An 18,174-nucleotide genomic window follows, 5' to 3' on the forward strand; every position below is an offset into this window, starting at 1 on the left:
AATTCCCCTTGGAGGAAATCCTAGTCCCTTCTCCTCTTGGGGAGATGTTGGTGCACCCCATATGGCCACATTGTCACTTCCAGGATTGACAATCAGCTTGCCAGTATGGCTCTTCTCAACCTCTATCGTTCATAACACCATAATTCCTGAACAATCAAGTCAGCAATTAGACGAATCCAGAGTTACCCACCAACCTTCTACTTCCTCCAATTCTTCCTCTCCTCCTTCCTCTTCGCTTGATGAGGCTGGTAAAGCCAGAAATCAAGTACCTGAGAAGAAGAAGGAAAAGAAGAAGAAAGAGAAGAAGAAGAAGAAGGAGCCAAAAGCGAAAGGGGGTAACCAAGCATCATCTAGCGAAAATCCACACACTGCACCGACTAGGCCTAAATCTCCATGTGTCATTTGTGAAGGAGACCACTATCAGAGAGATTTTCCCTGCATCCCTCAGATCTTAAGGGACTGGTCTCCTCGTTTTCACAACCCGGTGTTGTTCGCCTCTGATGATCATGTTGAAAGCACACCATCGAATAATGAAAGTGAAGCCCCAGGACAAAAAGGAAAATATAGATTTCCTTGTAAACTGTGCAAAGGCGATCATGCTGTCCACTGTTGTCCCTTCTTAGACGAGGCTAAAAGTGTTTTGGATGATCGTCCAGTTTCACCATTACAACTTTCTCCTGGATATAAAAAATTATTTCCGAGTCCGTCACTAGTTGAAAATCCAGCTGACCCGCCTAGGTGGTCGGACGAAGCGTCTATCATTGAAGACAAACCATCTGAACCCATACCAGACAAAAGTCAAAAGGTTGAGGCGGCAGTTGACCCGGTCTTACCTTCAGAGGTTCCATCTTCAGATGATACAGTCAAAGAAGAGAATAAAGATGACATCGTCCAAATTCTTTTCATAATCACAGACTCTGATGAACATGGGGGAAATTTACCCATTCCTTTACCGCAGGAAGGAAGTTCATCAGAGTCGTACCCGGCCGTCTATTCGGTCCCACCTCCAAGCAACCTAGTTGTTTCCTTCGACTAGAATCAACTAGGGAGACCCCGTTTACTGGCTAGTGTACCATTCCGAATTATTGCTCAAATATATAGAATGGTTATGGCGAGTACTATCATAGATGAAGGGGCTTCTGTGAGTATCCTTTCCTTGACTGCTTGGAAAGCACTTGCTTCACCATCGCTTTTGCCTAAGATGAGAAACCTAAGAGGCTTTGAAAAAGGAACCAATCGACCGTTAGGGATCCTTCCCAATGTGCCCATAACATTGAGAGGGAAAACCATTCAAATGATCATAATGGTAGTCCAAGGACCCATAGATTATAATCTACTCCTTGGATGAGACTATATTTATTGCATGGGAGCCATTGTCTCATCACTCTTTAGAGTAATGTGTTTTCCGCACGAAGGAAGAGTGGTCAAGCTCGTAGACCAGCTTTCATTTCCCGGATCACGCATAGAAAATAGTCATATACCATCCCTAAATGGTCTTTTCACACAAGGAACGTCTCATCAATCTCCAGTCCGTCCACCTGATGAGCGCGAGTGATTTGGGGGACATGACTGAAACCCAGGGGGCATGCACCTTGGTCTGCTTCGGCGGGAAAACTTCAGGTATAGGGTAGGTTTTCGCGAGAGATATATGTCTAGTCTGTACTCACGTTCGTGATTGATAAAGGGGGTTAGACTGGAATAAGATTCCCTTATCAAAGTTATGTGAGTGGATTGTCTCACCTTTGTTTATTTCGGTAGACATTGCCGAAGAAGTGTTTTGTTGTGGTGTGAATAGAACAATATTTAGTAACCTAAAAGAGGTAGACCTTTCCTGATAAAACAAATGTTTTATTGGAGATTTGAAAGGTGACCTTGAAACTCTGTTTTATACCTGGGGGCCATGCAAACCTTTTGGCGTGCAAGCAAAGAGCGATCATTTATCTGTTTTTTGGATTGGTCGTTTCCTAACTTGCATAAAGAAAGGATGTGGGGCAAAACTCTGAGAAATTTCGTTTCATATATGAGACGTTCTTATTATATGACTAGATTAATTGAGCAGTTTTAGCACATAGTTCAAGCTCGTTAAAAACTAAACATAAGTCATGAGAAAATGTTTCTCCCCGCGTTTAAGCTCATTAAAAAATGAACTATTTCCCGGTAAATAATCATCATGAATGCAATACTTCAGCCTTTAAAGCCTTGGTCGTGTTCTCATCATCACCTCCACTCTGTATCGGCCGATCATTCACCTCCATTTGATTGTTTACCCCTTTTGAGGAACAGCTGCGAAGAGTGATCCCACTAGCCATCCTTGTAACACTACGATGATTGGAAAATTCCAAACCTTACCTGGAATCAACTACTATCCAATTTTATCACTCGTTCCTCAAAAGAAGAGTCTCCTTTAAGCTCTTTTCAGCTGACTCATAAAATATGAAAAGATTTCCAAGCATTATCCTCTCCAGCTCGTTAAAGGGACCGGAAGTGCTATCCCTCCTTTAGATTTTAAACTTTTTGGACCTGAGGGATTATTAGACAAAAAGATCGAGCGCTTGTTTTGTTCGGATCGTTAAAAGTATCGAAAATTCATCCCTTCTATATTGTTTTATACTTTTTTGGAATTAAGGGATTAGATGATGAAAAAGGAATTTTGGAGTTTCCTTTATGTCCCTTTTCAGACTCTCTAAAATTGAAAAGGACTGAGTTATCTTTGTTGCTAAACTCGTTAAAACTTAATAGCGACAAACTTGTCCATAGCAGACAAGAACGGGTTTCACTATTGCTAGGCTCATTAAAACATAGTCATGGGTTTGCCCGAAGGGAAAATTATAGAACAAGCATATGTTTCCTCAATCTCGACAAAAATAAATAAGTACTAGTTAGCAATGACCGGGGACAATTTGGGAAGAAAACTTGAAGAAACTTTGTTGGTAGCAAGTTGCTCTTGAACTAGACACTTTCACTCCGCATCCAAGTCAGGTTGGGTTGTTTCATTCACCGGTCACATCACCATGGTCCCATCACACCATCCACATTTGGGGTTAATGCTACCAATCCATCACCTCAGTGTCACTGATATGTTCAAGAGAAGTCATTCAGAGAATTCACTTGTGTCTCACCCGCTACAATACATTTACACTCCATTATTTCATGACCGCCACCCTGAAGCTTATATCACCAGATCATTTTCACCTCCATTAAAATCATTTACTCCGTTCCGTGTCATTGATGTGGGATTCATTAAGGCCCTCCTATGACGGATCACTTCTTGTTGACATCAGCTCATTATCCAAGAAGTCGATCTAGGAACACCTCGTTCAGTATTTTGAAGCTTGCATGCCTCAATGGCAAGTTTCTCACTTCCGGCGACAAGTTTACATCAATGACCTTCGATGGAAAGATTTTGTGTGGTGTTCGATGCCAAGTCCTTTATTCACACCACATGAATTGTACTGCAGTACCTTGAGGGTCATTATCATTATCGGTGATTCCTCTCGCACCTGTTAACAGCTTACATCATTGGCTGGTAATCAGGCGATGTCTTTCCATGTTCGACTCCCGAACATCTCTCACATGGATAGACTTGTACTTCGAGTGAAGATCGAATGAGATTTAAGACCCCGAATCTAGTTTCATCCATCTGGGCTGTGATATATATTCAGGGAAATAAAGACATCAAATGTACATCGTTGCTGCATAGATAATCACCTAGTCAAAGGGATGATGGCTCTACCAGAATCATCAGTATACACTCAGACGATTGTCTATCCTATGTACATGAAAATGAATTTATAAAGCTAAGCATGGGAATGCCCGCCTGAGCTAAATCATGAAAATATTATGAAGATAATGTTACAGGTCTCCTCCCAGCTTGAAAGAACTTCGGATCCTCATAATAAAGAATTTCAACCAACATTAAGAGATTAACGACCTCATGCTTTAGGGGGAAACTGTTATAGACATTTTTTGGCACTGCAACCCCAAGCATAAAATGTTCATAAACCAGGGGTTCCTAAGTCCCTAAAAGTGTTGTTCTAACCCCTAAAGGAATAAGGTCAACTGATTACAGCTTCTCCCAGAAGTTCTCCATGAGAAACTGCTCAGAACTGGTCAAAACAGGATCACTTCAGCTGCTCCATAGGCAAAGTGCATTGCATCTCACCTAAGTACACTGTGTGGGTGTGTTTCATTTCAAAAAGCCCTTTTATAGGATGCGATGGGTGAGAAGTGACAAATGGCAGTGTCAATCCGCAAGGTGGAGAGGCATGGAATCTTCCAGAAACTTCTCCTCTGACACTTGCCTCTCTGAATTCGACCAAGGATAAGTAAGAGATCATCAATATCCAAGTGGAAGCAAGAAATATCAGAGGGAAGACACTAATCAAATCAAAAGCTGACTCATCTCCCTTACAGATATCTATATATGGGTCCCTCATCCCAGAGATCCAGAGGCGGGAATTTTGCATCTAGTAAGGAATTGTTGTTGGTTTCTTGAGACAAGATCATAGTGTTGGGTGATCTAAGCTTTGTATGAGGTGAAGAAGGGCTTACTTGCTAAGATGATGATGCTAGGTCAGAACAACTAGTTGTAACTCCCTTGGCTCTTTCTTGATTATCAATAAAAGCTATTCAAGTTTTCCTCCATACTCTTGTGTCATTTATGTTTTATGCATTTGTATGGTCAATTTACATTTGATCCTAGATTGTTTATGATTATAGATCCATGTTCTTGTATAGTGTTATGCTACTTTGATCCTATAGGTACTCTGTGAAACTGGGCGTACAAGGAAGCAAGTAGTGAAGGACTATCAGGAGAGAGAGGAATCGAACTAGGAGATAAGCCCAAGACAGAGGTTAGTCTCCTTTGTTCTTCTCTCATCTATATTTCATAAAGGAAAAACGAAAGTAGCTTTACTTTGTTTGTTTCTAAGGTAGCTACCACACCTTAGTGGGATAAGCAGTTCTGTGTAGACACTTTTCCCTGTAACATAGCTGAAAATAGTGAGGGTGTACTTTCGTCCTTCTTCTCACACTAGGTTTCCCACCAATCCTTAATGTAGGGGAAAACATTGAGAAGTGAAAAGGTAATATTTTCCTGGCTGGAAAAATCATGAACATAAAAATACCCTTCTAGTATATTTAACCATTTATCTATAGCGTCTACATCTACCTAGCCCTCAAATATGGGAATGTCAAAGTTAAATTGTACCTTAAATGTTGTGGCACTTCGAGAGTAGTTGGTTGAAGTAGATACATCGCCCCTCGATAGTAGTTGAAAGACATGGCAAAATTTTTCCATCATCACGTTCCTTTTTTGCTCGAGGGTTCCTTCAAGAAATATTTTGATAGGCTTCCCCGTACCCTTTCCTTTCTTTTCTACCACCATGGGAGACCATCGGGATTAGCAAGGTTGGCCTTGCCAAGGTTTAGCGAGTTCAGGCCCTAACTCCTTATATCCTAACCTCGTCAGGGACATGTAAAGGAAAACAGAAAATGAGCAGACCGCTCAAATACCACTGATCCAAATTTTAAATAGGAATGAAAAAATTACATATATAACCATAAATACAAATATGCAGCTAAAATAACAGTTCATTTCATTAATATTAAATACTGAAATATACATAGAAACATAATGGAAATAAGACTAGATTGGGCGATGGTTCAGAAGATATGTGGTAGATACGTGCCTCTAAACTATGTTACAGTGAGGCTTGGAGGCCTATTTGTTATTGAGAAAAAATGGGAAGCCCTAAACATCCAAAAACCTAACCCTAGGAAATGAAGTGCCAAAACTATGGGCCCCGTTTGGGCAAATTGGTACATCAACTTCCCGCGGTCATAAATTTGGCATACAAACTTTGTTTAATGTGCACAATACCTCATTAGAAATATCTCTCCTAGGACTAAAACTTTCGACCGGTCAACACAGGTCCGTGACCCCTATTGGATCCCATTTTTTGGGCCTCAAAATGACTTTGGAAGCTTAGGGCCTGAAAAACTACTAAAAATAGTAAATTATGGTACAATTGAGGAAAATGAAAAGTTGAAAGAGGCGGTGGTGGGGATCCAGGTTGAATAGGATGACCCACATGACCATCCACCTAGATCGGTCCTCCCACCTTAGGAAGGAATTCTCCCCATTGTGTTGACTGTCTCGATGAGATGGGGAAAATTCTGCTGAACTTGGTCCCTGGTGAGACACTTGCCTTGGTGCAAGAGTTTGCGAGATTTAAAAACTTGATATAGTTGTATCTTCTTCAAGTGAATGTTCTTGACCTATGTGTCCATAATCTGATCATTTTTTTCCTATTCCATGTATTCTCGGTTTAACTTTTTGGGTGTGAGTTTTTTTTCAATGTCTGATGTGTCTAGTAATGGTGGGAAGTATGGTCGAAGGTGGTCCACATTGAACACTGTGTGCAAGCCAAGGAAAGGGGGAATGTTGATCTCAAAATAATTGTCTCCCATGGCCTTGGTAATGTTGTAAGGACCATATCAGAGAGGTCTGGGCTTCTGATGGGCTCTGGTAAGATGTTATTTCTACAAATGCATTAAAACTTTGTCTCCCACCTGAAACTTGTGTGGCACCCCATGTTGATCATGTCACTGCTTGTATGTGGCATTTTTTACATTGGAGCAGGAATATATTGGCTCGTTTGGTAGAGGTTCTCTAGGAGTCAGATCAAAATAATGCTTGACCGTACCCCTGCATATGAGGAGAAGATGTCTTTCATGATTGTATCCACCTGCTTCTATGACATGGAGGAACCCTTCCTGAGGGCCATAGATGTGGTTACTATCTTCCCATTACTTTGAGAGTGAAAAGGAAAGAAAATAAATTTTCTAGTATGGGAGATGATCTTACTGCATTTCTTAGCAAAGATCAAAGAGGTAGCGGTAGGGAGAGCTACCTTCGATATCCTATATAATGTATTACCCAAAGAAATAATAACATAACGAGGTCTCGACTCATATACAACATGTCACTTCCATAAGTATGGTTTTCCTAATAATACATCACAAACATCAAGAGAAGCAACATCACACAATACCTCATCTATGAAGGGCTCGATGTTGTAGAGAAGACAACACTGCTAGCTGACTCAGAGATCTCGTCCTTGGTGAAAGCACTCGATGTTGTGTGACTGCAGGTGTGGTGTGGTTAATATTCCCAACCACTTCAAAACCTCTACTGAAATGAGGTTATTTTGGCTCCCGCTATTGATAATGAATTGCAATGGAAAATCCTTCACCCACATCTATGAGTGGAAGAGATGCACCCCCTCCTTTGGATCTTTGGGTTCATTCTTCTCGATCTTGGTGGTGGCAATAGTGGTCCTAGGTTCTGCATCAATGATATGCTTCCATTTTTCCTTCCTCTTGTTGGGTTCTGACTCAGAGTCAGAATATGCATTTGATTCTAAAGCCTTCAACTCGGCCACTAACGACTGCTTGGCCTGACACTCAGCTGTATTGTGAGTGGGGCTCTTATGGAACTCGCACCACTTTCCTATGTCTTTCTTTGGGTTCATGGTGGTGCTATTTTATTGCAGCTTCAATGGGTTGTCTTGGGTAACCCCACCTTGTCTTTGTCCTTAGTTTTGTGATTAGTGGGCACCTTTTGCTTGCTTTATATTTGCAGATCCAAAGTACCGCTTTTTGGTTTAAAATTCTACTCGATCTTAACAGTGTATCAGTATGTTGTACCGAGTGAGGAAATGTCTAGGAACCCCTTCTTGTCTTGGATGTACCTGTGTAGGTAGCTGTGGTATTTGAGTATAAAATTCCACTTAGAATCCTTGATACCCAACTTTGTGCAAAGGGTATAAAAAATATTGGCAAACTCCGGCACATCTTGGTCCCTTCCCCGCCGCAGCATTTTCCACTTTACATATTTATCCTCATAGATCTGACAGTGTAGTAATGCTCGTTGATAACGTCCAGAAACAAATTCTAAGTGAATGCAGCTGAAAATAGTGACAGTGTTCTTTCATCCTTCTTCTCACAGTAGGTTTCCCACTAGTCCTTAATGCGAGGGGCGACTTTGAGAAGTGAAAAGGTAATCATTTTCTGACTGGAAAATCATGAATAGAAAAATACCCTTCTAGAAAATCGAACCATTTATCTACAGTTTCTGCACCTATCTGACCCTTAAATATGGGAATTTTAAAGTTAATTTGTACCTTAAAGGGTGTGGCACTTCCTGAGTAGCTAATGGAAGTAGATATGTTGCCCTTGGGTAGTTACAGAAGGACCTTGGCAAAGTTGTCCACCATTGCATTCCTTTTTCGCTCGAGGGATTCTTCGAGTAATATTTTAATAGGATCTCCTGCCCCCTCATCTTTCTTTTCTTTTGCCATGGGAGGCCTTCGAGATTTGTGAGGTTGGTCTTGCAAAGGTTCAATGAGTTCAAGCCCTAACTCCTTATATCCTGACCTTGTTGGGGACATGCAATGAAAAACAGAGAATGAGTGGACCGCTTTGATACCACTGATTTGAATTTTAAATAGGAACAAAAAAAATTACATATATGCCCATAAATAAAAATATGCAACTGGAATAACACTTCATTTCATTCATATAAAATACTGAAATATTCTTACAAACATAATGGAAATAACACTAGCTCGGGTGATGGTAACTTATCTATGAGAAGAGATGTGGAGGCTACATGCCTCTAAAATATGTTAAAATGAGTCTCAAAGGCCTATTTATTATTGAGAAATAATGTAAAACCCTAAATATCCAAAAACCTAACCCTAGGAGGTGAAGCACAAAAACTATGGGCCCCGTTTGGGTAAATTGATACATTAACTTCCCGCGGTTGTAACCTTGGCATACGTTCTTCATTTTACATGAAAAATACCTCTTTAGAAATATCTATCCAAGGACTATAATTTCTGACGAACTAACATAGGTCCACATCCCATATTGGTCGCAATTTTCCCAAAAACGATTGTTTAGGGCCTCAAAACAGCTCCAAAATTTTAGGGCCCGAAAAACTCCCAATAATAGTAAATTGTGCTAAAATTAAAGAAAATAAAAAGATGAAAGAGACAGTGGTGGGGGTCCCAGTGGAATAGGTGGGTGGCCACCAACATCCACCTAGATCAGTCCTCCCCCCTTAGGAAGAAATGGTCCCCATTACATTGAGTGCCTCCATGAGATGGGGAAACTTCTACTGAACTTGGTCCTTAGTGAGCCACTTGCCTTAGTGCAGTAATTGGCTAGCTTTGACAACCCAATGTAGTTGCATCTTCAACTAGCGAGTGTTCTTGACCTGTGTGTCCATAATTTGATCAATTGTGGGATGTTCCATGCAATCTAGGTTTAAATTTGTTGGTGTTATTTGTTCTACAATTTCTGATGTGTCCACTAATGGTGGGAATTATGGTCAAAAGCAGTCCACATTGAGCACTTGGTGCAGGCCAAGGAATGGGGGAATGCTAAGCTAAAAATAATTATCTCCCACTTCCTTGGTAATGGTGTAAGCACCATATCTGAGTGGTTTGAGCTGTTCATGGGCATCGATAAGGTGTTATTTCTGTAAATCCGACCAAAATTTGTCACCCACCTAAAACTTGTGTGGCACCTGATGTTGATCATGTCACTGCTTGTACTTGGAATTTTCCATAATGGAGCTAATATATATTGGCCCATTAGGTAGAGCTGCTACAAGAGTTAGATCAAACAAATGATTGACCTGAGAATGCAACAATACCCCTTTGGGCGAGGAGAAGATGTATTTCATGGTCATATCAAGCTTCTTCTGCTGCATGGAGGAAACCTTCCCAGGGGCCATGGATGTTGCGACAATCTTCCCCTTACTTTGAGAGTGAACCAGAAAGAAAATGAATTTCCTAGTCTTAGAGGTGATCTTACTGCATTTATTACCAGAGATCAAAGAGGTGGCGATAGATGGAGTTGCCTCTAGTATCCTGTATAATGTATTACCCAAAGAAATAATAATAGAGCGAGGTCTCAACTCATATACAACATGTCGCTTACATAAGTATGGTTTTCCTAATAATACATCACAAATGTCAAGAGAAGAAACATCACACAATACCTCATCTGTGAAGGGCTTGATGCTATAAGGAAGGCGACACTGCTCGTTGACTCACGGATCACATCCTCGGTGAAGCCACCCGATGTTGTACAGATGTGGGTGTGGTGTGGTCGGTAGGCCCAACTGCTTCATGACCTCTGCTGAAATGATGGTTTTTTGGCTCCCAAAAAAACCATCATCCAATGAATTGTAGAGGTGAACCCTTCTCCCAAATCTATGAGTGGAATTAGCTCCTATAATTCCTCTCCCTTGTCCCATTCGAGTTTTGACAATGGTATTTGCCAAAATTCCTTGCTTTTATTCTTTTAATCCTGCATTAAATGCACATTAGACCACAAAGAAAAATATCCAAGTCTAACTCGACTCATAAACAAAATATAATCAAAAGTATGCAATAACTTATGAGAATAGTTTGTTTGGCTAGGCTAGGAGGTGAACTAAGGCCCATATAATTACCCAATGATGAGGCTCATCACAATTTCTGACACAAAAAATAAAATGAAACTCAATGAAAAGTCTTCCTAGGTTCAATTCAGACTAAGTGAGGAATTGGAGATCTGTTTAATAAGTGAAACAAGTACTAGGGACAAGGAAAACACTAAGGGAATGAAACAACCCCCAATATGGTCATCAATTTGTTATGGAGAATTTAAGATTGTGGAAGAAATTATCTTCCCTAGACCTAGTGGACTGGTTTAGAACAACAAAAATAAAATAATAAAAAGTATCCCTTAGATAAATTGAAGAATGGAAAGAAGCTTACTTGGGATATTTTGCAAGCTCTTCTCTCCTCTTGGCTTATAAGTTGCAACTGTAGCTCTGGTTGCTATAATTATAACCTTCTCATATAATTAACACAAGCCAAATATCTATGTTATCTATGTAGCATTATCCAATCACTCTATTTGATGGATTAACAAAGCATTGAAATATATGAATGTAAACATAACACATATAGGAAAACCATATACTCTTTGTATTAAATATGAATATTAGATAGTTTACAACAATAACAAAAGTTTGTCTTGTATATATATCCCCAAGTTGACTTACCCTTCCTTATCACAAAGCACTCCTAAATGTCACCCTAATGCATGAAGATGATGACTCTCTTATATTCAAGGAAGCAACATGACAGTATGATCAGTCTCCAAAATCCAAGCCTGATGTTGTAGATGGTTGTAAATTTATAGGAGAGGGATAGTAGTTTAGGAATCCTTATCCATTTACCAATCTAGGATTGTGATACACTTAAGGAAGGATTATCTCAAGGGATAAGAGGTGAAATATCCAAGGTAGCACCAAATAGGATTTGAAGTTTTATCCAAGGTAAATGGTTAAAACAACTCCTAGAATATTTTGTAAGATGAAGCTTTGAGATCCTTTTAAATTTTCCGAAATTTCTAGAATCAGCGCACCACCAACAAGGGACAACCAACTGTTGATCAACGTTGGTGCAGAATGGAGCAACCTGCTACTAGACATAGGTCCCTAAAGGGGCAAGGTGCATTGGGCCTTAAAAGCACTGATTTGAATTAGTCAGACCCAAAAGCTCAGATATTTCTAAGACTCATGATTAGGGCTTTGTGTAGGGATGATGACACAATGTTCACGAATGTTGATTTATCTAGTTTGTAGGCCTATTGACCAAATGCAATAAAATGACCTATAGCAAAGTGAAGTTAGTGGCCTGATCAAGTCAATGGGTTGAATTTGGATCGAATTAAGCATATGAATAGAGTTTGTGGAGCTTAGTAGTTCTTGGTAATGGTTGAGTTTATCACCACAATTTATCTTTTTAGTGAAGAAAGTTATATGATAGTATGGTTGATTCTCTTGGTATGTTGAGTGAGTGTGAGAGTGGAGAAGAGTGTGAAAGCTATGAGAGTTGTATGATGCAAAAATTCTAAAGGAGATTTCAAGTGTTGCAGTAATTAGCTGAAGTATGTTTCAACCAATATTTTTTGCAGCGAGTGAGGAGGTGAAATAGAATTTGATTGCAAGAATATTTGGAGATTGTTTTCTCATAGAATATTCTTTAGTATATTGTTAGTGTTCAGTAGTCATTTGATAGAAATGTTACTTGATGGAAAGAGGGTATTAGATGATGTATTGATCATATTATTTTATTCAGTCTATGGTGATATTGTGATACAGCTTGTGATGTAGTTTTGGGAACTTATTGTGCTTTGAATATATGTTATTGTGGTGTTCATGTTGAGTATTTCTCAGTTCCAGTATGGAAATGTATGACACAATAGCCACATAGATGAGTAAAGTTGGAGAATTCATGTGAATTCAATATAAGTGAGAATTTTTCTCAATTCAATGGTAGTTGAATAGTTCGGAAGAAACTAGGTGAGGCTCGTTGATCATGGTAGCTTCCAGTAGATAGGACTCTGTATAGTCATTTGATAATTCAATAGTAACCAAGAGAGTATTTTTTGTCATGGCACCTTCCAGCAGATGGTACTCCATAGATTTGCATGAGAAATATATCTCCATTTAATAGTAGAGAGTTGTAACTCTATGTTAATAGTATTCTTAGCATAATGAATTTTTTAGCAGCATAGCTGTAGCAAGTATTTTTTTTCCCTAGAGAGGGTTTTCCACCATAAATATTTGTTTTCTTTGTGTTCAATTATTTTATGGTTTCATGTTTATTTCCTATTCTCTGATATCTATATATGTGTTTCATTTTATGTATGGTTAAAGAGCAATAATTTGGAAAATGAATTATAGTTCCTTCACTACTAATTCATGCCCCCAAGTAGTGATCTAGTTTCCAAAAATTGGTATCAGAGTGGGGATCTTGATTGCATGTTGACCCCTCAAGAGTGGGTCTGGGAGAATTTGGATTTTTTTTGCAATTTTTTTGAAATGAATCAGTAAGAAATTCCAATTCTTAAAGAAGGTAAATTTTCAACATTGAAGGTTGAATTAGAAATGTATTTTTTGTCTCTTGATGAAGGTATCTTGCTATTAGTAGAATATGTTGTTAGATATGAATTTAATGATAAAAATGAAGGTATTATTTTGAATGGGATTTCAAAATATGACATTATTTATGTGACACATTTTTAGACTTCGAAAGGGATGTTGGACAGGTTGCAAAGCTTGTATCTTGGAGGAAAATTGCATATTTCAAAGATGGAGAAAAATGGAAATTATTTGACACATATTGGAGTGGGAAATCAAGCCTCATCACAAAAAGAATATAGAAGTACCATTCACTCAGAAGACAATGAAATTGTTTAAAATAGCAACAAGAAATGACAAAAATAACATTCAGAATATTCCAATTTTGATTTGTCCTTGAAGTAGAATTTAGAATTCAAATTCAAATTTAGTCTCACCAACTACTTGGAATTAATTAATTAATTCATTATGTATTAATTAGTTGGAGAAATTCAATCTAGATGTCCTTTTGAAGTCATGCAACATTTATCCCTTAAATTAAGGAAGTTATCCCTTAATTAAAGAGATAAGGATGAGTTATAATTTAGTTGTAATTAGTTAGCTCAGTTAACTAAGTTATGTCCAGATAAATTAGTTCCAAACATTTTGAGGAACTAATTGTGAGTTCAGTCAATTAATGCATGCATGAATCAAACTAGTGTACTCCAGATAACTAAATATTCTCTCATAAATAACTCATGCATGTCTATTTAGACAAAGGCCCGACTAAGATTAATTACGGGGACATTTTACTCTCAGTTGGAGAAATTTTCCTATAAGGGAAACTTATCCATGCAAAAGGAACAAGGTTCCTTGAGGATTGCACATTTTTAGAGGGTGTGAGAGATTAGTGTTACACTTGGTAATAGTAGGATCACCTAGGAGAAACAGCGCAAGGAAATAGGAGGATTGGAGGGTAGAGGAGAAGTTTTGTGAGAAGCGTTGTTTTCCTGTGAGCATCCTGGAGGAGTGTGCTAAGAGATGGCTAGCTGTGAGAGCTAAGGCTTTGTGTAACCTTGATGTATTTCCACCTTGTAGGATAATATAGATAGCGAGGTTTTTAGCTGGGGCTTTCCCCAGAGTATTCTTTTGTGTTTCATGTATATTGATTCTTCTTCTCTGTTATATATGTTCTTCTTGATCTTGATCAAATCAATTAAGGTTCCACAAGTTGATACTAGAAGTAGATTATAGTATTTAGCTTTGGTATATTTCATTATTGAGTTAATCTACAGTCATATTTTCTACATAGATCTCAGAGGTAGATTTGTAGAGAATTTACAGGAAATTCTACAGAAATCCCTAGTGATAGCAGTGATAGATAGAGCATCAATCTTGAGAGACAAAAAAAAGATATCAACAACAAAGATGAAGTGAAACCAAAGATAATGGCCCTAGAAGTAGAAATTAAAAGGCTCACAACTGAAAATAAAAACCAACGAATGTTGCTACATATTTTTTTATGAAAAGGAGTGTGTATTCAAAGAAGAAATTTTAGATCTAATAACTCAACTAGAAGAGGGAATAAAATTTGAAAATCAAATGAGGAATCAGTATAAGGAGCTATAGGATGAGTGCTAAAAATTGAAGGTTGAAGCAATTTCTACAAGGAAGGATTTATACAGTTTGAAAACTAGTGCGCAAGCATCTACAAGCAAATCAAAAAATGTTGGAGCAACTAGTAGCAGTGAGTAAAATAAAGGGAGTATCCATGAATGAAGAAAAATAACAAGTGAAGAAGGAAAAAGAATAAGAATAGAATTGGGAGGTTTTATAATTGTGGAATATGTGGACATATAGCAACAATTCTCAATATTGGAGAGATCATACCCTCTTATCGAAATGAGCAGCCAAAGGAGAAGTAATCTCAAGCATGCATGCAAAGAATATCACCATGTTATACTTATAATAGTCCTTTTTATGGTTATCTTTTCTCATGGAATGATTTTGGCCATAAGGCTATTGACTGCAAGGCACATGCAAGGAATAGAAATCAGATCAACAAAAGATAATAAACTATTCCTAAATTATTTGGTCACATAAGATGTTTTATGTGTGACAATATTGGCCATAAGGCCAAGGATTGCAAGATTACCATGTGCTATAGGAGATTCAATCAAAGGAAGAAGAACATGCAAGGGAAACTGCACAAGAAGAAGGAGGATCACTATATGATGTTTTGGAGGAGAAACGAGTAGCAGGGAACTCCCACCAAAACTTGAGGCATGCATGGTCTCATGGGGAGCATATGGCTACATATAGGGATGCATGTACATGTTTACATATTTAGACATATCAGAAAGAGTGCTGAAAGACAAATATGCATATTAAGAGATGCATGTGTTCAGAGGGAATTTATGAGGTTTGGAATGCTATTTCTATTTTTGATCTATTATTTTACATTATGTTTTCAGACGAATTAACCATTCTTCTTACTGACGATTTTGGAGCAGCTACATGTTCAAATTCCATGGATACCATTGAAGTTATGAAAATTACATGGTTGTCCTATGCACATGGTGAAGGTTTGACAAGATGATCACATATTTAGGGGGAGAATTTTTGCTTCCTAATGGTCTTCTAGATGGTTGGTATTGTGCTCTCTATGAAGTAGCTTGTTGTGCATTTATTTGACATTTATTTGATGCAGGAGGATGTTGAGATGGATTCTGTTGTTGCTTCCACATATTATAAAATAATTTTCTTGCTTGACATAGATGGTGCATTGATAGTGATCATATTTCTAGACTTTACGTATGTCATGTATTACTGTGTATGTGTCACTACCATTGAGATCGGATTATATGTATTTGGATGATTGAAATATGATGTTGCTATTTCATGGAGAGATAATATGTTGTTTCCTATGGTGTATTGGATGATGCATGTTGTTGGTGAGATATTGTGCATTCATATGGTTGAGTCATGATAATTCATATTACTTCTCAAACAATGAGATAATACATTGATGCAATGTTTTGGACCAAGTTACTAATGTGTTGGTTCATGCTACTACTGCTTGGTTTATGCTCTCATGACGAGAGAGAGTTTCTTTTGATGACATGAGGTTGAGGATATGATGAGTTTATATTTTTTATGGTGTTATAATGCCACATCTTCTGATGATATTGTTGCTACTTAGTGTTCCTTGGATATTTTCATATTCGCCACACATTGATGTTGTTGGAGAGATTACTTGTATTGGTTCATATGTTGCTAGTATTGTTGTTGTTTCTTTTTAATTTGTTGGTCAAAAATCATGTTAATGATACTATGTTGATGAGCCTCATGGATGATTTTTGATTATGAGGATATATTTTTTGTTTCATCTATGATATATTATTTCTTCTATTAGGTGATTGTATTATAGATGTTGATGGGGAACACGGTGGTGGTTATCATGTTTTTGTTGTAAATTTCATTTTTATTGTTACACACATGTTGCTGGTGAGAGGATGAGATCTTCAGAGTAGTTACGTAACACCATTTTCAATGTATAGTACTTCTATTTATGTTGCTATCTATAGAGATCTTATTACATTGCTCATGGAGGCATTGTATTTGATGCACATGCCATGGATTGTATTATCATTGCAGCTACTATATGGAGCATATATCATTGTTGATTGAGTCCATATACTCATGTTGATACATAAATTAGAGCACGCTTATGTGGAAATGTAAAATCCATGTACCTTTATTGTTTTATCTTACTGGAATATTTCTCATGGAGAGACCCATGGTGACTAGTATGTCTTGTCATTAGCTATGTATGGGTCAATGGAAGTCCAAATCATCTATTATTTTATATATCTTTTATGTAGCCCCACTAAATTTGGTGCATGATGTAAACTTTGGTCCATAGAGTCATAGTTGGTGATAGGTGTTATTATAGAGGAGCCATTTGTCAGTCCTATGTACTTGTTACAACCATGTATTTACTCCATGAAGCATTTCATTGTACGGTATTACACATCATTGTATATGAGAGTGGTGCAACGAATGTGTTGCTATAGAAGAAAAGAGAGTGTGATTTATGCCTCATTATGTGATTTGGTGGAGCATGTTCAATTTTTAGAGTTTGCATATATTGGATAGAGACATGCTTGACAGTTGAGTTCCTTGCTTCACATTTTTATCTTGCAGGGGAGACATCTTTGAGTTCTATCATTATGGTGTTGAGTATGATAGGGGGGGTATTTCTCTCATAATACACATTATTTCACATTTCACTTCATTGTTTGTATGGCCCTTTTCCATTGATGTCAAAGAAGGTAGAATTTGGATTGATAAATATCATCCTTAGATGTTGGAGTAAGGTTGAAATCAATGCCAAAGGGGAATTGATGTCAACATAGTCATGGCACTACTTGTCATATAGATTAATGATTTTTTTTTGTAGCAGTGGTCAACTTGTTTGTCTTATTCATTGGCATTGATGTCAACATGGTTATGACATGACTTGGTGAATGATTTATCTGAATCGAAAATAACATCTACCCATGGAATTTACCCATGGTATTCATCCACCCATGGAGTTTACCCATGGTATTGTAACTAGCATCCACCCATGGTATTCATTCACCAATGGTAGTTTCCCACGGTATTGTATGTGACATCAATCCATCGTATTCATTCACCCATGGTATTTACCCACCAATGGAATTTACCTCTGGTACTGTAATAAAAAATGATATATGTAACAAGTCACATTTTGTAAAAGGACAAATTGTCCACCACAATGTAGCCTTTAACATTACTATCAGTTTTAATAAAAATAAAACTTTGTGGTTTTGTTATTATGTATTCTCCTCTTTTCTTCTTACATTTCAATTTTTAAGATCTTGGGGTCCTCCCCCCAAGATATAGATCAGTGGTATCAGATTTACGTTACATTTCCATGGGAATGATGGTTTGATGCATAATATAGTTTCAAATTTTTGCAGCAATCTTCAACAAAGTTCATGCACATGCTACAACCTCCACAACGAGAAGAATTGTTTCTTATCTTCTTGCAATGTTTTTTTTTGCGATGAGTTTGTAGATAAAATCTAAAACATTTGGTGCAAAATTAAAAAAAAAAAACCATATCTAGATTCCTTGCAAAAAATTCACCAATTCAAAAAACGAATCAGTGGAATCAG

Source organism: Pinus tabuliformis, chromosome 3_1 (genome assembly GCF_031772625.1).
Source record: "Pinus tabuliformis cultivar Carrire ecotype Pingquan chromosome 3_1, CPIR1, whole genome shotgun sequence".
In the NCBI taxonomy this organism is placed as follows: domain Eukaryota; kingdom Viridiplantae; phylum Streptophyta; class Pinopsida; order Pinales; family Pinaceae; genus Pinus; species Pinus tabuliformis.